The sequence below is a fragment of the Mobula birostris genome, chromosome X (genome assembly GCF_030028105.1).
Source record: "Mobula birostris isolate sMobBir1 chromosome X, sMobBir1.hap1, whole genome shotgun sequence".
Classification (NCBI taxonomy): Eukaryota; Metazoa; Chordata; class Chondrichthyes; order Myliobatiformes; family Myliobatidae; genus Mobula; species Mobula birostris.
In genome coordinates this window covers 55,751,341-55,766,048 of record NC_092402.1, presented here as the reverse complement: position 1 = coordinate 55,766,048, position 14,708 = coordinate 55,751,341, and positions in this window count along the sequence as shown.

The window sequence follows — 14,708 nt, the reverse complement described above, 5'->3', positions numbered from 1 at the left end:
AAGTTTTGAAATCTTCCGAGGAATATTTGCTGCTGTGTTCTTTCCAGTCACACATGAGGACGAAGGGGTAGTGATTTTTGGAAGTGAAGTCCTCTTCAATCAGGTGACTCAACAGTGGGGGGGGGGGGGGTTGAAGACATGAAGTGAAACCTTCAGCATTTTGTTCATTTCATCAACCCGTATCCACTCCATATGGCTGTGAAGAACCACAGCATCTGGTCCTGAAATGGCAGTGCTTGACTTGCAATTAGTCAGAGCAATTGTTTTGTAACCAGTTATTAGTGTTAGATTGCAAGTGGCTTAGTTCCTGGACAAATTGACATGGGGGCAGAGTGAGCGTAAGCACTTGTAGAGTGGCAGACTGTTGTTCCAGGTGTATAGGCTGATGAAACAACGGAGAGGATGTGGTCTGGCGATGAGTTAGTACACGGACAGCAAGAACCAGCAGCTGCAGTGCTCAGAGAGGAGCTATTTATAAGTGTCTTGATACAGGGCGAGGAAGTACTGGCAGGGATTCTTTTTGCAATTCGTGTAACTTCAGATGAGCACTGAATGAAAACCAGCCTCTCATCCATAGATTCCACCTGTACCTCCTGTTGCCTCAGTAAAGCATAATCAAAGATCTGAGAGCAGGTACCATCAGACATGAGGCCAGCTTCTATCCTGCTGTTAAACAAACCTGTATGATAACATGGACTCTTGGTCTCCTAGTCTATCTTGTAGTGACCCTTGCAATTTGTTTGTCTACCTGCACTCCACTTTCTCTAACTGTAACTCCATATTCTTTTGATTAAAGCTTTGATATACTTGTGTATTAGATTAGATTTAACTTTATTGTCACTGCGCCGAGCACAGATACAAAGCCAATGAAATGTAATTACTCTTTGCATTTCTGGTCAGATGCTAGTGTTATTTACAAAATAACTCTGAATATAAAGTAAGTGCTACAGCACACAAATATAAAAGTACTGAGACAGTACAATATGGGTGCAATACTGCTTAGTGCTGTGATGTGAGGTTCAGCAGGGTCACAGCCTCAGGGAAGAAGCTCTTCCTGTGCCTGCTGGTGCAGGAGCAGAGGCTCCTGTAGCGCCTACCGGATGGGAGGAGAGTTAAAAAGTCCATGGTTAGGGTGAAATGCATCCCTGATAATGCTTTTCGCTCTGCCCAGGCAGCGTTTATGGTAGATGTTCTCAATGGTGGGCAATTGGGTGCTGATAATCCGCTGGGCAGTTTTCACCACCCACTGGAGTGCTTTGTGGTCCGATACAGGACGATTGCCATACCACACTGAGATGCAGTTGGTGAGTATGCTCTCAATGGTACAGCGGTAAAAGTCCATCAGTATCCTGGGACAGAGGGAGCTTTCTTGATGCTCCGCAGGAAATAAAGGTGCTGTTGCACCTCTTTGATCAGAATGGAGGAGTTCAGGGACCAGGTGAGATCATCGGAAATGTGGACACCAAGGATGGCACACAAGGAAGTTTTTCCACTACATCTTGGTACACATAATAATAAGAACCAGAAGGCATAGGAGCAGAATTAGGCCATCTGGCCCATCGAGTCTGCTCAGCCATTCAATCATGGCTGATCGTTTTTTTCTATCTCCTCCTCAACCCCAGTTCCCGGCCTTCTCCCTGTAACCTTTGATGCCATGTCCAATCAAGAACCTATCAATCTCTGCCTTAAATACACCCAATGACCTGGCCTCCACAGCTGCCTGTGGTAACAAATTCCACAAATTCACCACCCTTTGGCTAAAGAAATTTCTTTGCGTCTCTGTTTTGAAAAGGCACCCCTCTATGCTGAGGCTGTGCCCTCTTGTCCTAGACTCTCCCATTATGGGAAGCATCTTTTCCATATCTACTCTGCCTAGGCCTTTCAACACTGGAAAGGTTTCAATGAGATCCCCCCTCATCCTTCTGAATTCCAGCGAGTACAGACCCAGTGCCATCAGTAGTATGATAACCCTTTCATTCCTGGAATCATCCTTGTGAACCTCTTCTGGACCCTCTCCAATGCCAGCACATCTCTTCTATGATGAGGCCCAAAACTGTTCACAATTGAAGGGTGCTCCACATCAGAGACATCATAAGCCAATCACTACTACTATAATTTATTGTACTACTTCATATCCCCAAGAGTAATTTATTAAATTATTCATAAAGTCAAAATTATTTTTTGCTTGGCATGTCTGTATTTTGGACAGTGCAAATCCTTGTAATTCCTGGAAACCATAGAGTAAGAATTTGCGACCAGTACTTGTGAATGTGGCCACACAGAGTCTTGGATGCTGGAATAGGTTTCCTTTTTTTTTCATGTACGCTGGTACTTCGGCCAAGTGATTTTGTGTCTGTCAGCGGTGTATTCCACTGAGCTGTGGACTAACTTTCCACCAGTTACAAGCCTTGCAGATTACAGACTTGTATCTCACTGCAGCTTCCTGTTCAAGAGATTCCTGGAAATTTTTTTCTATGACCTGCTTATGTTCTTTTTTTTTCGCTCTGGTAACAGGAAATAAATGTACAATAAAAACCCAAAAGCCTTTGCATGAACATTTGACAGACTGAACAATTGTTTGGCTGAAGAAATATTCAGAGCCTTTGAGGTTGAACTTTAATTTAAAGAAGCCAGTGATTATCTTGCCACACTCTTTTGAAGCATGTTGCTCAAGGTCTGGTTTTTGAGCGATGTGTAGTGGCCCAAACAAGGCAATTGCCTCAGAAGGTGCCAGGCTTTCCCTGAGAGTGAATGTCCACCAGGAAGGAGGCAACAATCTATGTGGAAAGGGTGGTGCTTTATCTTGTGATGACTCAGTCAAAGGAAGCAACAGTATGCCTTCTGAAGTGGCAACAGTAGCCAGAGAAACACACACACAACGCTGGAGGAACTCAGCAGGTCAGGCAGTATCTATGGAGAGGAATGAACAGTTGATGTTTCATCAGGTTGGAGGGTCTCGGCCTGAAACATTGACTGTTCATTCCTGTCCACAGATACTGCCCGACCTGCTGAGTTCCTCCAGCATTTTGTGTGTATTACATCTGCAGAATCTGTTGTGTTTAACATTAGCCAAAGCTGGGCTTCTAGCTCACCAACCCTGCAGTACCCACACTTGAAGCCAGGTTAAAGTTCAGTTAATATTAACTCCCGAAACTTAATTAAAATTATCTTTATTAGTACTGGGACATAAAATATAGAACATCACAGAACAGGAACACAATGGTTATTCAGCTCACAATGTTGTGCTGAACCAATTAAATTAGCAATCAAATAGCCGACTAAACTAATCCCTTTTGCCTACACAATATCCATACCCTTCCAATTCTCTCACATTCAAGTGTCTATCTAAATTTCTCTTAAAGTTCCTTCACATTTCCTTCAAACTTGCCCCTGCATGCCCTTTGGTATCAGATGTTTCTACCTACGTTACCTATGCCTCTCAATCTTATGAATCTCTATTAGATCTCCCTTCAGCCTCTGATGCTCCAGAGAAAATAACCCAAGTTTGTCCAACCTTGTTTTAGCACCACCAACTCCACCAACTATCTCTTCTCCCCTCTCCCCTCCCCCCACCCCCAGATTCCAGCTCTAATCCTTGCCATGTCTTTACAATTCCCTCCAACCTTCTCTCTGAGGTAAAACATTCTGTCCTCAGCAAAAGGCATCACCTTCATCCCCTTTGTCCGCACCTTGGTGAGTTCTGCACCCGCAATGATGTCGAGCTCTTCTTTCCTCGCCTCTGTCTCCAGCTACGTGGTCGACTGCGCTGGTGCACCTATGCTGAGTACAGCAACTCTATTAACTTCGCCTCTAACTTCCACCCTGCCATTAAATTCACTTGGTCCATCTCTGACACGTACATCCACTTTCTTGATCATCTCTGGAGACAAGCCTGTTAACTGATTTCTTTTATAGAGTCAAAGAAAAGTACAGCACAGGAAACTTGCATTTCTTTCTGGGCCTACTTGGCAAATATACAGTCTATATAGAGTCAGAACTCTACAATACAGAAAGGGGCCTTTCGGCCCATCTAGTATGTGCCGAGCTATTTAAACTGCCTACTCCTATCGACCTGCACCGGGACCATAGCCCTCTGTACCCCTACTGTACATGTACTGATCCAAACTTCTCTTAAACATTGAAATCAAGCTTGCATGCACCACTTGTGCTGGCAATTCATTCCACACTCTCACAGCCCTCTGAGGGAAGATGTTTCCCTCTGTTCCCCTTAAAATTTTCACCTTTCACCCCTAACCCATGACCTACGGTTGTAGTCCCACCCAACCTCAGTTGAAGAAGCCTGCTTGCATTTATCCAGTCGATACGTCTCATAATTTTGTATACCTCTATCAAATCTCCACTCGATCTCCTATGTTCCAAGAAATGAAGTCCTAACCTATTCAATCTTTCCTTATAACTCAGGCCCTCCAGACCCAGCAACATCTCTGTAAATTTCCTGTAGGCAGGTGACCAAAACTGCTTACAATATTCCAAATTAGGCCTCACCAATGTCTTATACAACTTCAACTTCAACATAATATCCCATCTCCTGTACTCAATACTTTGATTTATGAAGGTCAATGTGCCAAAAGCCTTCTTTACAACCCTATCTACCTGTGATGCCACTTTCAATGAATTATGGACCTGTATTCCCAAATCCCTTTGTTACCACACTCCTCAGTGCCCTAGTGCTCAGTGTGTAAGACCTACCCTGGTTGGTCCTACTGAAGAGCAATGCCTCATACTTATCTGCATTAAATTCCATTTGACATTTTTCAGCCCATTTTTCCTGCTGGTCAAAATCCTGCTGATAACCTTCCTTGCTGGGTCCACTACAGCCCCAAACTTGATGTCATCCGCAAATTTGCTGATCCAGTTAACCACATTATCATCCAGATCGTTGATATAGATGGCAAACAACAACAGACCCAGCACTGATCCCTCTGGTACTCCACTCATCACAGGCCTCCAGTCAGAGAGGCAACCATCTACTACCACTCTTTGGCTTCTCCTGCAAAGCCAATGTCCAATCCAATTTCCTACCTCATCTTGAATGCCTGGCAACTGAACCTTTTTGACCAACATCCCATGCGGGACCTTGTCAAATGCTTCACTGAAATCCATGTAGACAACATTCACTGCCGTGCCTTCATCAGCTTTCCTGGTAACTTCCTCAAAAAGCTCTGGAAGATTGATCACATGACCTACCATGCACAAAGCCATGCTAACTATCCTTAAGCAGTCCATATCTATCCAAATACTTGTATATCCAGTTCCTTGGAATATCTTCCAATAACTTTCCCACTACTGATGTCAATCTCACCAGCCTCTAGTCTCCTGGTTTATTTTTAGAGCCTATCTGGAACAGCGGAACAACATCGGCTATCCTCCAATCCTCTGGTACCACACCTGTCGCTAAGGGTGATTTAAATATCTCTGCTAGGGCCCTGGCAATTTCTGCACTTATCTCCTGCAGGGTCCGAGGGAACACTTTGTCAGGCCCTGGGGATTTATCCACCCTGATTTGCTTCAGGACAGCAAACACCTCCTCCTCTGTAATCTGTATAGGGTTCATGAAGCTGATGTTGCTTTGCCTCACCTCTATGGACTCTGTCCCACCTCCTGAGTAAATATAGATGCAAAAAAATTATTTAAGATTTCCCCTAAATCCCTTGGGATTCTCCTTCTCCTGGTCTGCTCGAGCAACCTCCTGCCGCCTTTTAGCCCTCCTGATTTCTTTCTAAAGTGTTCTCTTGCATTTCTTATACTCCATAAGCACCTCATTTGTTCCTACCTGCCTATACCTCCTAGGCGCCTCCTTTTTTTTTTCTTAACCAGGGCCTCAATATCTCTTGAAAACCAAGTTTCCCTACACCTGTTATCTTTACCTGTTTTTCTGACCGGCGTATACAAACATCGTACTCTCAAAATTTCACTCTTGAAGGTCTTCCACTTTCCAAGTACGCTTTTGTCATAAAACAGCCTGTCCGAATCCACACTTGTCAGATCATTTCAGATACCATCAAAATTGGCCTTTCTCCAATTTAGATTCTCAACCCACGGACCAGACCTATCCTTTTGCATAATTACTTTGAAACTAATGGTATTGTAATCACTAGATGCAAAGTATTCCCCTACGCAAATACTGTCACCTACCCTGTCTCATTCCCTAATAGCATGTCAAGTATTACATGTTCTCTTGTTGGGACTTTTGGGTACTGATGAAGGAATCTTTCCTGAACACACTTGACAAGCTCTATCCCAGCTAATCTTTTTACAGTATGGGATTCCCAGGCAATATGCAGAAAATTAAAATCACCTACTATAACAACTTTACATCTCTTGCAACAGTCTGCTATCTCTCTGCAAATTTGTTCCTCTAAATCCCTCGGACTGTTGGGTGGTCTGTAATACAGTCCCATTAATGTAGTCAACCATTCAAGCACCTACACACCCCACCCCCTCAATCCACCACAAGCAGGACATCCAGGTGGCCAAACATTTTAGTTCTGATTCCCATTCCTTTTCTGACATGTCCGTCCATGGCCTCCTTCTGTGCCATGATGTGACCACCTTCAGGGTGGAGGAACAACACCTTATATTCCATTAGGGCAGCCTCCAACCTGATGGCATGAATATCGATTTCTCCTTTCAGTAAACAAATCCACCCCCCCCCCCCACAATTCCTCTGTTCCCCACTCTGATCTTTTACCTCTCCTCACCTGCCTATTACTTCCCCCTGGGTCCCCACCTCCTTCCCTTTCTCCTATGGTCCAGTCTCCTCTCCTATCAGATTCCTTCTTTTCCAGCCCTTCACCTTTCCCACCCAATTGGCTTCATCTATCACCTTCCAGCTAGCCTCCTTCCCTTTTTATTCTGGCATCTTCCTCCTTCCTTCTCAGTCCTGAAGAAGGGTCTCGGCCTGAAATGACAACTATTCATTTCCATAGATGCTGCCTGACCTAATGTGTTGCTCTATTTTTTTGTATGTGTTGTTATAGCACATGCCCTCTAATCCAGGAGACATCCTGGTGAACCTTTTCTGCATCCTCTCCAAAGCCTCAAGATCCTTCATATAATGGGCAACTAGAACTGTTTGCAATACTCCAGATCAACCTAACTAGAGTCTTATAAAGCTGCAACATAACTTCCTGACTTTTGAACTCAATGCCAGACCGATAAAGGCAAGCATGCTATATGCCTTCTTAACCATCCTATCAACTTGTGTAGCCACTTTCAGAGAACCATGAGCTTGGATCCCAAGATCCGTCTGCTCAGCAACACTGTTAAGTGTCTTGCCACAGCACCACCACCCTTCGTATCATCTGCAAACATGCCAACCCACCTATTTACATATTCATCCAGGTCATTTATATACATCATAAGCAGCAGAGGTCCCAGTACAGATCACTGCAGAACATCACTAATCACAGATCTCCAGCCAAAGTAAGTCCTAATGACCACTACCCTCTGCCTTCTATGGGCAAACCAGTTTTGAATCCAAACGCCCAATTCACCATGGATCCCATGCCTGGTCTTCTGGATGATCTTACCATGAAGGACTTTCTCAAACACCTTACTAAAATCCATGTAGACAACATCCACAGCTCTACCTTCATCAATCACCCTTGTCATCTTGTCAAAAATACTCAGTCACCTCAGGAAGACATGACTTGCCCCGCACAAAGTCATGCTGCATTTTCCTAATTAGGTCATGGTTTTCCAAGTGCTCATAAATCCTATCCCTAAGAGTTCTCTCTAGTAACTTCCCTACCACTGACATGCAACTCATGTTATGTCATGAGACATGGTTCTATAGTTTTCAAGATTATGCCTGGTTCCCTGGACCATTAGCTATTTGCCAGTCCTCTGCAACCTTGGCTCTGGCTAGAAAGGACATGAAGATATTGGTCAAGGCCCCAGCAATCTGATCTCTTGCCTCTCTCAATAACCTGTGTGACCCTCAGGTTAGGCTAGCAGCGTTAATCTAGGGGAAGACAGCCTTCGGCCCAGTCAAACTTGAGAAATCTCGTTTGGGTGGATGCTGCATGATGTGTCCCCTGTTACAAATCGGTACCATGAAATAACAAACAGTACACAATATACAATTAAAGGATTGAGCTTCAAACTTCTTAATTTGACTATAGGGTTAGTAAAGAAACAAAAAAGTAAAAGGGCCCATTTTCATGAAACAGTCTAATGTGCAATGTTGGAGCTCACTGCTTTCCCGTCTGTTCATTCTCCATTGATTTCCCCCAGGCGTCGTCAACTCCCGACCCCATTCCAAGTCCACTCTGTCCTGCAGTCTACAATTTCCCTGTTCTGGCATCTTCTCTCTCCATCTTCTGCCGAGCAAAAGACCGCAAAACCTTCACTCGGGCCCACAAGAAAGAAAAACACCCCTCCCCATTGGCCAGCACACATTCCAAGGCCCCTGTTATCTCTAGTCATAACCCAAACACTGCTGCTACAGAGAAACTATTACATTAGCAGTGAAACCTTTCCCACGTCATTACACTCTTCCCCCCGCCAAATGTAGTCAAGTCCTCATGACTTTGAGATAATTTGCCAACCCTTCCTGCAAAACACAAAGTCCAATCCAGGTATAAAAGGCAGTGACATAGCTCTCCAAAGCAGTAGGGGCTACACTCTGTTCCCCCGGTGTTACATAGGCCAGCGTATAGGGTGGTCTCCTGATTCTGTGAGACCTCCGTACCCGCCTCAGCTACCTCTTCATGTTCCGACGCTACTGGGGATACTTCTGGTCTACTGGGCGAGGCAACTCGTGCCCATCTGCAACTCAGACCCCTCTGTCCTGTGGCTAAGCCCCACTTCATCCCTTACAGCGTCTCGCTGCAACCCAGACTGTCCACAGATAGCCCCCCCAATTTCATCTGCCTCAGCGAGAGAAGGGCTGGGAGTCTCTTCCTCAATCAATGGGGAATTAGCAAAAGGCAGCATATACCACACCTCCAGGTCCTCATCCTCCAAATCAGTATCCCTTTCAGGGGTAGGGGCCAGCTTAACCTCTCCTGCTGTTGGCCCTTCAGTTGCTCCACGTTGTTGCAGAGTCCTCTTACTAGGTGTAGGCTCCAGGTCAGGATCTGGGTCAACCTGCACCTCTTGTCCCAGGTGCAACAGGTGGTTCCGATGGAGAACCTTGACAGGCCCATTCTCATCCTCTGGTTTAACCCGGAAAACTGGTAGGTTTGGCGTCAGACTCTCCACCACATAGGGTGTGGCCACCCAGTGGTCAGCCAACTTGTGCTTCTCAGGTAGCCCCAAGTTCCCGGCGGGAGTTGGGAAAACCTCACCTTTTGATCATATCTCTATTTCCACGATTCTGCTTTGGCAGCCGCAGCTCCAGCTAATTCATAAGCCTTTTTCAGCTCCCTTCAACTTACACAAATGTTGCCGAACGTCTTCCACCTCTGCAGGGGCCAGTCGCCGCGACCTCTCCCTGAACGGGATGTCCTTGGTCACCCGGATAGTGTGACGAGTGCTCTTGGAACAACCCACATCAAACTCATCAGTGGAAGAGACACCTTCCAGCTTCAACATCTTCTCTACCAACCTCCTCTTCTAACCCGCAGGAACCAGGGAGTCCCCGAAGTTGAATGACTCAGCAGTCAACTTTCCCCCCTTTTCCAATAGTTTCTCCCCGGCGCGTCTCACAGGGTCACCAGACATTACCATCACCGGGAACAGATGCGCCAGGGGCATCTCCCGCTTGAAGGTGACCTCCCTCTTCGTAGTGTTCCTGACGATCACTGCCATTCTGCTCGCCTGTACAACCGAGGGCTTCTGCAATTCAGGCCTCACCAGTACCCCAGCAGGAAACCCCGACTCCCCCTCGTGGTCTTCTGGAGTGTCTGCTAAGAGGGCCTTGCCCTCAGGCGTTCGGGGAAATTTGGGGGTCCCCATCACTCTTACTACTTCCTCGGGCCGTACCACCATTGGCTTCATCTGGGTGAACCACACAGTCCATCAAGTCCTGGGGGCTTATTCACCTTAATGCTCCTTTAGAGACCCAACACTACCTCCTCCTTTACCTTGAAATGTCCCAGTTTATTAATATGCCTATCCTCCACATCTTATCTTTGGTAAATACTGATGTCAATACTGTTCTTTAGTATTAAATTTCCCCATCTTTACCTCTTTGAAGAGTTGCACACTCAGTGTGGTTATTGGGCATCTAGATGACACTGGAAAAACCTTCTGAAGATTCTCTTTGCTCATAACATCATGGAAAATTTGCAGCAAAGAAGGGCCAGGTGGCTCAGTGTACCTGTGATTGAAAAGGAAGCAGGCAGCATAACCACACCTTCCTACACTGGGTCTGCAGCACTGCAAGTCATGCCTGAGGTACGCCTGTCAGTACCGGTTCAACATGATGAGTATTTCAGAACCAGAATGAGGTTTATTAATATTGACAGATGTCATGAAAATTGCTGTTTCACGGCAGTAGTACAGTCCAAAGTATAAAGGTTACTGGAAGTTACAAAATCAAATAAAAAAGTGCAAAAGAAGAATAGTGAGGTAGTGTTCATATGTTCATGGGGGAAGAATCGTTGAGTGTGTGTCTTCAGACTCCTGTGCCTCCTCCCTGATGGTAGCAATGAGAGGAAGATACGCTCTGGATGGTGAGAGTCTTTAGTGATGGATGCTGCCTTCCTGAGGCCCCGCTTCTTAAAGATGTCCTCGATGGCTGGGAGGCTTGTGCCCGTGATGGAGCGGGCTGGGTAGACAGCAGAGGTTGCATGAGGTGGTGCTGCAGTCAATCAGAGTGCTCTCCATGGTACATACGCAGAAATTTGTGAGAGTCTTTGGCAGCATTCCAAGCCTCCTCAAACTCCCAACCAAGCAGAGCCGCTGGTGTGCCATCTTTGCGATTGCATCAATATGTAGGACCAATATGGATCCCCTGAGATGCTGACAGTGCTGAACTTGAAGCTGCTCATCCTTTCCACCACTTATCCCTTAATGTGGATTTTCTGCCTCCACCACCATTTCTGGCAGTGAGTTCTGAACCACAACCCCACCCCCTCCAATCACCTCTCTAATCTCTCTACCACTTAGTTCAACTCTGTGCCACTAAGTTTTGGGCCCCTCAGCGAAGGGAAATTAGATCTTATTTACTCTACCTAGAGCCTTCAAGAAGGTATACACTTTAGTTAAGTACCCCCTCAGCTTTTCCAATCTTTTGTCATGGCTAGACATACCGGTCCTGTCAAAACCTTCCTGTATTTCCTGTGCTCTCTTGATCTTTAGAACCTCATGTCCTAGAAAAAAAGTTCAAAATTGAAAGTAAGTTTATTATCAAAGTACATATATGTCACCATATACAACTCTGAAATTTTCTTGCGGCCATTCACAGTAAATACAAAGAAACAGGATAGATTCAATGAAGAATCGCACCCAACAGGATGGACAGCCAACGTGCAAAAGACAACAAAGTGTGCAAATACAAAAAGAAAAAAAACAAACAAAATAATAATAATGAATAAATAAGCAATACGCATCAAGCACATGAAATGAATAGTCCTTGAAAGTGAGTCCATTGGTTGTGGGGACAGTTCAGTGTTGAGGTGAGGGAAGTTGAATGAAGTTATCCCCTCTGGTTTAAGAACCTGATGGTTGATGGGTAATAACCATTCCTGAACTTGGTGGTACAAATCCTGAGGCTCCTGTACCTCCTTCCCAATGGCAGCAGTGAGAAGAGAGCATGGCCTGGGTGGTGGGGTCCTTGAAGACAGCCGCTGCTTTCCTGTGACAGCACTTTATGTAGATGTACTCAACGGTGGGGAGGGCTTTACCCATGACGGGCTGAGCTGTATCCACTACTTTTTGTAGGCTTTTCTGTTCAAGGGCATTGGTGTTTCCAAAGCAGGTGGTTATGCAAATAGCTAATATAATCTCCACTGCACATCTATAGAAGTTTATCAGACTTCTAGATGACATGCTGAATCTTCAAGAAGTTCTAAGAGAGTAGAGATGTAGAGATGCTGCTGTGCCTTCTGTGTAAGGATACTTACGTGCTGGGCCCAGGACAGATTCATTGAAATGATAATGCTGAGGAATTTAAAGTTATTGACCCTCTCCATCTCTGATCCCTGGATGAGGACTGGCTTAAGGACCTCCGGTTACCTCCTCCTGTAGTCAATAATCAGCTCTTTGGTTGTTGTTGTGGCACCACTCAGCCAGATTTTCAGTCTTCCTCCTATATGTTGATTCATCACACCTTTGATTTGGCTAGTAACTGCAATGTCATCAGCAAACATAAATATAGCATTGAAGCTGTGCTTAGCCTCACAATCATAAGTATAAAGTGAGTCGAGCAGGGGACCTTGTGGTGCACCCGTGCTGATGGTGATTTTGGAGGGAATGTTGCCAATCCAAACTGACTGGGGTCTGCAAGTGAGAAAATCAAGGATTCATTTGTACAAGGAGCTATTGAGGTCAATGTCTTGGAGCTTATTGATTAGTTCTGAGGGGATCGTAGTATTGAATGTGGAACTGTAGTCAATGAAGAGCATCCTGATGTATGCATCTTCACCGTCCAGATGTTCCAGGGTTGAGTGAAGACCTAATTAGATGGCATCTGCTGTTGACCTGTTCGGACAGGAGGCAAATTGGAGTGGATCCAAGTCGCTTCTCTGGCAGGAGTTGATATTTTTCATCACCAACCTCTCAAAGCACTTCATCAGAGTGCTACTGGATGATAGTCATTGAGGCAGATTACCATGTTCTTCTTGGGCACTGGTATAATTAACCCTGTCTGAAGTAGGTGGGTACATTAGGCTGCCAAAGTGAGAGTTTAAAGATCTCAGAGAACACTCCAGCCAGATTAGCACAGATCTTCAGTACTCGCCCAGGTACTCTGACTGGGCTAGATGCTTTCCATGGGTTCACCTTCCTGAAAGATGCTCTCACATTGGCCTCAGAGACTGGAATCACAGGGTCATCGGGGGCTGTGGGATAGGTGAAGGCTTATCCATGTTTTGAGGGTCAAAGCAAGCATAAAAGCATTGAGGTCTTCAAAAAAAACATTCTGAAGGTTCCCACTGGTCATGGGACTTTGTGACTGGGCTTTGTTGAAGCTCTTCTATCATCTATTATCCTTAAATAGTTAGTGTACACGCCCTCCTACCTTGCAAATGTGTGCTTTGCCCTTGCATTAAAAATCTCCTGTCTCTTCGATCAATTTCCATCCCTTATGACCACTTTGTAAGCACAGTGGAAAATACCCTGGTCACTGTGTCTTACTTACATTATCACCACAGTTTGAACATTCACTCTATTTACTGTGACTTGCTGATGTTAGAAACACAGAGTAAAGGTTTCCTCTGGTTGCTGTTGTCCATGGCACTGTAAACACAGTAAATCTTGTCCGTTGCTGAGTCTCAGTGACACTGTAAGCACATTGGGAAGATTTATCCCTGGTCTCTGGGTCATAGTGAAAATGGGAAGGTTTCACCTCTTGAACAGAGTTCTAATGTTTCTGTAAACACAACGGAAAGAATTGCTCTTGTTGCTTTGTCTTCCGGACATTGTAAGTTCAATATTTGCTCATTGCAGCTGTTCTCTGGAAAACTTATGGAATGAGACTTGGATCAGGCCTTTTGGACAAGAGAGTGCAGGGCCTCCCAGTTGTTCTGCTGTTAGACATTTTGACACAATTTACAACTCCACTGAACCTTGTCCAGTGACATTTATAACACGAATATTAAATCATCTGCAGCTCTTTATCCTGAGCAATAATGGCAATGCTCAAAACCCACGGTCTTTCATCACATCAGTCCAGCAGAGGAACAGGAAATAAGCTCAAAGAATTCAGATGCAATCAGCACAATGATCTCAAATTAGAATAGATCAAATCTCTTGCTGTAACAGTATCTGCCCTCTTCCTCTGCCAGAATGCAACAAATGCAGTTTTTTTGTGACCTATTTAAAACATAAGAAGTAGATAAAGAGTCAGCCATTCAGCCTTACTAACTTGCTCTGGCACTCAACAACATCCAGTCTCATTTTCCTGCCCTATCCTCGTATCCCTTGATCCATCCAATATCCAGAAAACTTAGATCAGGATAGATAAAAATTAGTTTTATTTGTCACATGAACATTGAAACATCAATTCAATTAGCATAATATACAGTACTGTGTAAAAGTCAGGCACATATTTTGTATATAGCTAGGGTGCCTAAGACTTTTGCACACTACTGTATATTATGTCTTTCCAGTTACCAAGTAACACTTAATACAACTGAGCTAATAAAAGCTAAGTACTTTTATTTCTGTTTCACAACCACCTTTCTATTTTAACAATATGCAGTACTGTGCAAAAGCCTTAGGCACCCTATATGTGCCTAAGACTTTTGTACAATACTGTAGCTGAGGATGACCTCATACTGAATTGACAATTTGCTTCAACCAAGTAATCACTGAAGAGCCAAAGAGTATGACAACACAGTAACAGGCCTTCAGCCCAACTTGTCCATGCAGGTCAGGATTCCCTTCAAAGCTAGTTCCGTTTTCCCATGTTTGGCCCATAACCTCCTAAACCTTAACTACCAATGTACCTGTCCAAGTACCTTTTAAATGTTGTCAACGTACCTGCCTCAACCACTTCTTCTGGCAGCCCACTCCATATCTGCCTCAGGATAAAAAGGGACGTCTCTTTAGAACAGAGGTGAGGAGGAAGTTCTTTA